Consider the following 9,371-nt stretch of genomic DNA (forward strand, 5'->3'; position numbering starts at 1 on the left):
ACAAATTAAGAACAATTACAGGCAGGAGTGGGCGCAATTAATTGCGCAAGGACAAGGGGTCCAAGACTTTGGCCAAGAACCACTCAGTAATGCATGGCTATCTCGTAGCAATCTGTTACGCTCCTCGCGTCTTATAGACGCGATTAAAATGCGAACCAACACTTATCCTACACGCATGACTATGCGAAGAGCGCACGATAATGTAGACACCGTCTGCCGGGCTTGTGGCGAGGCAGACGAGACATTAGGTCATATACTTGGTCAATGTAGTGCAACCAAGACAAAACGCATAAAGCGTCATAATGAGATAGATGATCATGTGATAACTCTTCTCTTTCGTACTCGTCTTCACATTCACTTCCTGTACCTTTTCAATCACGCTCTTTTCAACATTTTTCGCACTCACGCTCGCATAGCTCATTCCGCTTCCGCCGTAGGCTAAATACCGACTCGCTCGACGCATACACTCATCCAGTTTCCCCTGTATTCTCTCATTCTTGCACAACATTTTCATCATCTGTTCCTCATATTCTCCCACAATGTCCAGTATTTTCTCACTCGCACTCTTCGAAATTTTGTTTGTCTCCGTAAACAGAAATTTACGGAGCCTCGCACCAATTACTCTCATGCACGCTATCTCACTCACTTCCGCAACGCTCTCATTCTCCCCCTCATTCACTCGTTTTCGCTTCGCACTCACACTCACATCACTCGCCTTGCTCGTCACACTATCACTCCTGTTTCTTCCACACACTTTCCGCGTCTCCAGGAGCTAAGAACTCCTTGTTAGCGTCCTCCGTTCCTTTTCCTTCTACGGCCTTTGGCGCGCTGGGGCCAGGAAAAACGAATACCTCGTCGGCCTCTCTCAGAATCCTTGTGCCATGCGGCCTTGCCGTCCTCCTCTCAGCTGGGGAGTCGTACGCCTCTACGCCCTGCTCCAGCGGAGTTGAGCAAGGCCTGCCCGCTCCTCCAGCCACCATCATTTTGGCAGACGGCGGCGATCTGGGAATGGACTCCCTTCTCTCAAAAGGGTCCAGTTCCTTATCCTTCTCTTTATCCATTTTTTGTGCCATTGTCGTCGTCGTGTATCTCTGTTTTAATGTATTTGTTTGTAAATTTTTCTCCATAATAAGTCCCACGATTCTGGCGAGTCGCAAGGTCCACTCAGGCAGAGCCCCCAGTACCCGAGTAAGGCGACTTATTTACCGCAGAGTTGCGCCAGGTGCCCTACGGGAATCGTTCACGGCCGTGTACCACCCCCACGACCATGCAGCCCTCGGCACGCTGTCTCCCACCTTGGCTTCGGGGTTCCGCTATAACACACCCCACGTCCAACAGCGGCTCAGCTCTGGGTGTTGTGCTGGTTGGTTGACCTGTGGGTCCGCATTTATTTCTTCCCACATGCACTCTCATATTGCGGTTATGGCATTGCCTGATGTTCGGCTGCCGAGTGTGCATGCGGCGCCAACACCACTTAGCCGTTGTGCTAGAAGCACAACGTTACCAGCGAGACCACGAGGAGGTAGCAATTGACAAGACGCAAGGGAGGCTATACCCCATACAGCACAGATTATTGCAATTATATTGCAGCAACGTTGCAATGTTGCAAGCTGCAATGCAACATTATAAAGACATTGCAGAGATATAGGTGCACAAAATTCCAGCACACTTGTAGCAACATGACATTAATATTTCGGAAATATTGCATCTAATCCAAATTCTATAATTTATATATTGTAATATATATAAATTAATTACAACGTATTTTCATATTAATGATTTATTTACATTTATATACCTGTATATGCAACATTAGTTTATGGTTGCAATAACAATGCATTATTGCAAATTCATAACATTGCAATATTGTTGTAATATTTTGTTGCAATCTTCCAAAAAGCGGACATTTTAACATTGCTGCAATTCAACAGCAATGATGTAGCAACATTTTGCAGTAAATTTGCAATATTGCAATATTGCGGTGAAAGATTGTTGTAATGTTTTTGCAATCTATCGGTGCTGTATGGGACGTTACGCATCTTCCGCCCGCAGCACTCCCTCCCTGCCGAATCCAAAGGGCACGTGAGAGGCTGAAGGACCTAACGAGAGGTCTGCATCGCATCAACGACCCAACCATAAGCCACCCCAGACCCCGGGCTTACCTGCTCAGCATCTCCTGCGCGATGCAAGATTAGCAAAGCAGTGACACCCGGGCGTCCTCATGGGTGGCATGGTTATTTCGGAGGAGGGAGCGCCACAAAGTGACCACACCCCTGACTCAGGAGCTATGATGTTATTTACTCCGGCGTGTTGCTTTGAGAAGACAAGTCTCCTCGCGGCGTGTTGCCCCGAGAAACAGGGCAGGCATAGGAGCTCCAGGCAGCGTTCTGCTTACCGCATAATGTCCCGCGAAGCGCTGCTCGCACAGCGCCCCGCGAAACGCACATTTAAATCGGCCCGCGCCGTTCCGCGCAGAGCCCAAGTGTCAACGCGGCGTGTTGCTTTTAAATCGGACAAAGTCCGAGCGCGGCGTGTTGCTTTTTTGAATCGGACAAAGTCCGAGCGCGGCGTGTTGCTTTAAATTTCGGACAAAGTCCGACCGCGGCGTGTTGCTTTCGAAACCTGGACAAAGCCAGACCGCGGCGTGTTGCTTTCGCAATCCGCATTAAGTTCGATCACGGCGTGTTGCCTTTAAAGAAGCAACAAAGCCCGATCGCGGCGTGTTGCTTTTGAAAAAGCAACAAAGCCCGATCGCGGCGTGTTGCTTTTAAGAATCGGACAAAGTCCGACCGCGGCGTGTTGCTTTCTAAATTCGGACAAAGTCCGAAGGCGGTATCGCCTTGTCCAGGCAACGAAGACCCGCCGAATCGGACCCTGCGCCGGGAGCCAGCGAGACGCCGAGCCTCACAGCAAGATGCAGTGTCGCGAGAACAGCGTTTTGCTTCGCCTGCTGTCGCGGGGTCAGCATTTTGCTTAGCCCGGTGTCGCAGGGTCAGCGTCACGCTTAGCGCACAGCGACATATGCCAGGATGGTCGTGGCATATTCGTGGCGTCCGAGTATACGTGCTCGCAATAGATGGTAGGTGCTGAGTTAATGCACGTTGGTCGTCATAGTACATAGAAATAGAAATTTCTCTTGGAGAAGAGCGGCAAAAGTAAAATAAAAGAAAATGACGAAAATTTTCTCATAAAAAAAGGCCAGACGCGCGGTGTTATGTGAACACCACGCGCCTTGGCCATTCAGCACTTTGCTCACCACTGCAGGAGGTATTACCACGGTGGCGAGCTCAATGCTCTTTGAATGCTCCGTCGAACTCGAGACCGGCCAGGGATGAGCCTCGCAGTCACCGACTGTGGATACCTCGTCCTTTTCGGGACCCACAGTGGGACGCATCGGCCCTTTTAAAACATACGTTTCCGCTTAGCCAGTCAGGAGCTCGTGCCTAGGAGCATTCAGGTTCAGAGGGGTATACCTCTCCGAGGCCGGCAGGCAAGCCATGCCATCAGGATTTCGGTATTCACCCCTCCTACGAGTTTTTGGTCCGTGTCAATCTACGGTCCTTCTGGACCCAGTTGCCAGCTCTTCTCCAGCTGCAGCATTGGTTGCAGCATATCCTCATTAGCCTCTTTGTGCGCATCTTGCCGCTTAGCCCGGCGAATCGCCGATGCCGGCATCAGTTAGTTATCCCTGTTCTAGTATGATGGATTGAACACTTGGGCTCCCGCAAAAGCGGCGCCTTCCCACGATACAAAGAGGAGCTCATATGCCCACCCCGTCCCTGGTGCAACATTGCAGCCGAGACAAGAGGCATGGCCACCTCGCCAGTAGATAGGGACAGTGGGAATCTCGTTAATCCATTCATGCGCGTCACTAATTAGATGACGAGGCATTTGGCTAAACCTGCGCCCGCGTAGCGGACGGACTTCCCGGAGTAGGTCTCCAGTAACCGTGTCGGATCATTCACCCGCTTAGATGAGTGTAAATGGGTAAAACATTATTAAATTAGATAAATAAATAAATAAGCAAATAAATTATTATTATAAGTTAATACAGCAATAAACGTGCCAGGGCTCGGCTCGCCGCGGTGGCGGGAATCACTTCCGCTTCTCCCACGTTGCAAGGCCGGCCAACTCCGATGCCCCAAGTTAGCATCTTCGTTATAAGTTAAATTTTAAATTAGTTTGTACTGTGAGCACATTGAGACAGGTTATTTATCCATGAATGCATTTGCGATCTCGATTGAGCTTCTTAGAGCTATAAGGGACATGGTTAGCCAGTCCTCTTTCTTTATTTTTAGCTGCTTTAATTCCAATACTGTTTCAGTTGGTAAAGCTCCTCTTGAGCCAACGACAATAGGCACTACTCTCGAGGTAGGGACGTTAAAGTTGTCCTTTAATTTATTAGAGATGTCTTTGTATTTATTGTCACGTCCGGCTTCATTACTATGTCCGGTTATGTAAATTTTTTTTCATCTATAAGAAATAAATCCTAAAACTATCAAACATCATTTGAAAAGCGCGCCAAAGCCGGCCATGACGCTTAACTCCGCCTAGAAACTAAGCGTGGCGCTTCGTAGCGCCTAAGGGTTTCCCACCACGGTGAGAGCCCCTATTCCGGAGAGTTCCCCCTCTCCAGGCCGCCGCAGGCCCGAGCCGCCGAAACGAAGGACCTCAGAGCAGTCCCGAATTTCGTCAGTTCTCTGCGCGACACCGAACAGTACAGTCGCACTTCTAAATTCTAACTCTGAGTCCAAATTCTAACTCTAATTCTAAAATTCTAACTCTAAGTATAATATCCTAACTCTAAAATCTAAATTCTAAGTCTTAGTCTAAATTCTAAGTTCTAGTTTCAAATCCTGTACTACTATACGAATAAATCAGTGTATTCATGTGTGAAAACTAGTGTTCAGTACTCTTCAAAACTTTCACTCCCGTGATAAAATACGATAGCGTTTAAATCTGTCATACGGCGTTTGAATTCAGAATAATTTAAACTGTTTTGGAGCGGACCACCGCTCATCACAGTTAGAATTAACATTCTCAGCATTTGCCAAAATAAGAAATTGATAGTGAGGTCCGCCGCATATCAACCCTCCTTATTTGAGTAATCATTCAGAGGATGCATCAAATTCAATATGCCTAAGACGCGACGCGCGGGAAGGAATAATCAACTACGAAAACTAAACCGACTCTATCGTGAATCAGCGACCGAGGAATATTCTCAATTTCTCGGAGTGGAGTATCAGGCCGATCCTGAATACAAGACCATTTTCAACATTAAAAATAATAACAACGACGAACTCCTACAGTGGAAGTGCATACCAATAACGTTCCAACCACGACGCCTGCCGCCGCCAAACATCCCAGTGAACGACCCTCGCCGCACGCACTACCTCCAAGTACGAGCCGACACGATCAAGAAAGTGCTACTAAAGCTAAGTGAAATTCATGTTAACCTAAGGAATCGCGCGTGTTAGCAAATTCAGAGACGGTTCTACCACGTGGAAGAGAACATTCTAGAAAAATCTCCGACGCACTTTTCCTCTTTTCCATCGTCACTGCGGAAGCTATAAAAAAAAGGGTCAGGCTATAAAACTAGGGTCGTCCACTGCACACGGTACAACTCTCAAACTTCTAACACGGAAAAACGCAAATAATTCAATCTCTTAAAAATCTTCGTGTTTCAAGAAATAACTTCGTAAATCCGTACAACAAGGTAGTCATTTAAACAATAAACAATTAAGAACACTCTCGATTTACCGACAGTATACCGACACACGTTCTTTTACCAACATTACCGACATTATACCGACACACGTTCTTTTACCAACATTACCGACATTATACCGACATACGTTCTTCTACCGACGTTACCGACAATATACCGACGTACGTTCTTTTATCGACGATCTTACCAACGATTTACCACCGGCTTTTACAGACGGCCTTTACCGACGATCGTTACCGACAGTTGCCGACGTTATATCGACGCCACATCGACTCACTTTACCGACATTTACCGACTTCTCGACAACGTCCGGTCTCATCAACCATCTACGAGCGAACAACGCATGATCTTTTAATACAACTAACGTGGCAGGTATAGATGTGCCCAATCCCCTTTAGAGGTGTAACCCCTCTTCCAGGAGTTAATCTCCTAATACCTCTCGAGCCTCCGTATTACTGTCAAGTCGGTATCGGGTACATTCATTTTGAAACTAAAGCCGCTCTTTGTCTTTCATGCTTCGCCGCGTTACCTCGAACTTCTCAATTGTTCTGGACACGGATCCGGAAACATAGCCTAACCATAGGTGGATTATTAGTTGGGATAGTTTGCGGAACTTGCAGCAACCGCCTCACCCTCTCACGGGCGGGTGACCTATGCGAACTTTGCGAGTCTATATACGAAGACTACTCGCGTAACCCAGATAGCGTCCCGGCGAGGATAGAAGACGGAACCACGATCATAACTGTAGAATTACAGATAGGCTCCACGCCGTAACTGCTACTTTAAGGGTAACACATTCTTTCCCTTTCCTCCGCATCGTGCAACCTTTGTCGGAAAACCCTTCGTCGTGGGTATCCCCGGAAAAATTTCCGTAATACGACGTTGTCTCGCGCAATAGTTCGAGTACGTGCAACGCGAATCATACACTCGCGAATAACACGCCGCGACTGCGAACGGGACGTAACAAAATTGGTGACAGCGGTGGGATACGTAATTTCCGAGCTATGGTTGACACGCGCCGGAAACAAGGAGAAAGGGAAGATTCGGTAGAAAAGGAGGGAACGAGGAAAGAGTTTTCCGAAGCAGAGTTAGCTGAAAGTCAGGTGAAACTAAAACAACGAGAAACCGAGTTAGCCGAAAATCAGACTAGAATAAAGACTAGGGAAGCCGCGTTAAGGTCTAAAGAAAATAGTTTGAAAGACGAAGCCGCCTACCTAACCGACCAACGTAAAAAGCAGGATAAGAGAGAGCGCGAGTTGGAAACCCTTAGAGAAATAATGCAAAAAACGTCGGAGAACGCCGCTCCTCGAGAAATGACGGCGTTAAAAGATAGCATCCTCGCTGAAATGGAGGAATTGCGCCGGGAAGTAGCTCATCTCCGCAGAGAGACCAGCCCGTCTCTACGGCTTTCTGGACAACCCTTATTGTCCCTCGACGATTCAAACGGGCAACCCGGCCCACATATGGAGTCGCCTCAACTCCCCAAGGTCTCATTTCGCGAAGCAACGGAATCTGTACCTTTTTTCGACGGATATAACGTACCACTAGGGCAATTCACGCGAGCATGTCGTCGCGCTCGGGAAATCATTCCTCCTTCCTCGGAGCGGAACCTCACTGCTCTGCTAAAAACTAAACTTCGTGGACGCGCCTATTACGCCGTCGAGGACGAACCTTGCGAAAGTGTCCTTAATAGACCTACTTAATAACGCTTTTGGCTCCGCGAAAGCAATCGATCAATATAAAGGAGAACTTAGTACGGTGTACTTGAAACCACACGAGCATATGTTAGATTACATTAGTCGTGTTAAGGAACTCAGATCCGCGATCCTAGATGCCAAGCGCCGTACAACGGGAAATGTGAACGACGAAATTGCTCTCGAAATCGACGAACTCACGGCACGATCATTCTATGACGGTCTACCTCTTCAGTACAGACTGCAGATGGATAGACGCCTTTTCTCCGTACCGTTTGAGGCATTTGCAAGGGCAAAGGAACTTGCAAAGAGAGAGGAGCTGGACAGAGATCGAAATAAGCCGCGCGACCGTCGCGAACCGGACCCCCCACGTAATGAATATACGCGCAAACTGATACTATTCCGCGCAATGGAAATTATTCTCGAGAGCGTTATCCGAATAATTTATCGCGTAACAATTACGCGAGACCCCCTGTAACGCGAGAAAGAGAGGATCGTCCAGCCTACAACGACAAACGGCAAACCTATAATAACGCGAACTCTAATAATGCTCTTCTTCGTCAAAATGACCGCCTTAACAAATGGTGTCGCTATTGTAAAAACAATGGACACGAAATCGAGGAGTGTAGAAAACGCGAGTACAATAATAACGCGCGGAAGAATGAGACGGGAAACGCATCGAGCCCTGCGGGAAGGTCGGGTACACTTCACCAAGGGGCTTCTCCCCAAACGACCCGTCCGATAAATCTAGTCGAAGGAACGAGTACCGAGAAGCCAGAATCGCAACATTAAATTTACCCGGTCATTCACACGCGCCCACCGTCACCTTAATTGTTGACGGACTTTTACAAGAAACAACATTTATGATAGATACGGGGGCCGCCCCTAATCTCATTAAAATTCGAAATCTACATCCCGAGGTTAAAATTCGTCAAGATGACACGTTGTACCTTAGCGGTATAACAAACGAGAAGATAAAAACACTCGGGTCCGCCGAAATCGTGTACATGGGTTATCCCCTCTATCTCCACGCGGTACCAAATAATTTCCAAATCCTTCAAGAAGGGATCCTAGGATCCGACTTCCTCCAAGATGCTAGCAGCATTAATCTCAAGGAAGGGTCAGAGTACTGGCGAAATATTCAAATTCCTTTCTCGCAGCGCGAAACTATAGTAGTACCTGTTCGATCGCGCTCAACGTTCTACGTCAACGTACAAAATTCCGACGTCGCAGTAGGATACGTCCCGCGTCTTAGCGTCTGCGAAAACGTATTCCTCGGAGAAGCGATAGTCACTAATCACGGTGGAAGGGCATACCTCCACGCAATCAATGCTAGCGATACAGACCGCGAGTTAGTGGTCCCTACGATAGACCTCCAGGAAATAAAACAAATCTCTAGCGGAAGCGAATCCGATGCAACCTTAGGGTCATCAAACCAAATCCTTTCTATTTCCTCAACCACAGAGTTATCCTCTGTTGAACAGAAATCAACTATCCGGGACCTCCTTCGTCTCGACCATTTGAACAAAAAAGAAACTAACCATGTAACTAACCTAATAGAAACGTACAGCGACTTGTTTCACCTGCCAAACAAGAAGCTAAGGTATACAGGGTTGCTATCTCACAAAATTACGACAGCCGACGATCAACCCATACATACCAAACAATATCGTTTCCCTCCAATCCACAAGGAGGAAATTGACAAGCAAATAAAAGAATTACTAAACAACGATGTAATTAAACATTCGAAATCACCGTCCAATTCACCCTTGTGGATAGTACCTAAGAAACCCGATTCGAAGGGAAACAAGCGTTGGAGAATGGTCGTAGACTATCGAGCACTAAACGAAAAGACGATAGGCGACGCGTATCCTTTGCCGAACATAACAGAAATTCTCGATCAGCTAGGCAGCGCAAAATACTTTAGTGTATTCGACCTCGCGTCCGGA

The sequence above is a fragment of the Nylanderia fulva genome, unplaced genomic scaffold, assembly GCF_048542155.1.
Source record: "Nylanderia fulva isolate GAGA-0341 unplaced genomic scaffold, ASM4854215v1 Scaffold543, whole genome shotgun sequence".
Taxonomy (NCBI): Eukaryota; Metazoa; Arthropoda; class Insecta; order Hymenoptera; family Formicidae; genus Nylanderia; species Nylanderia fulva.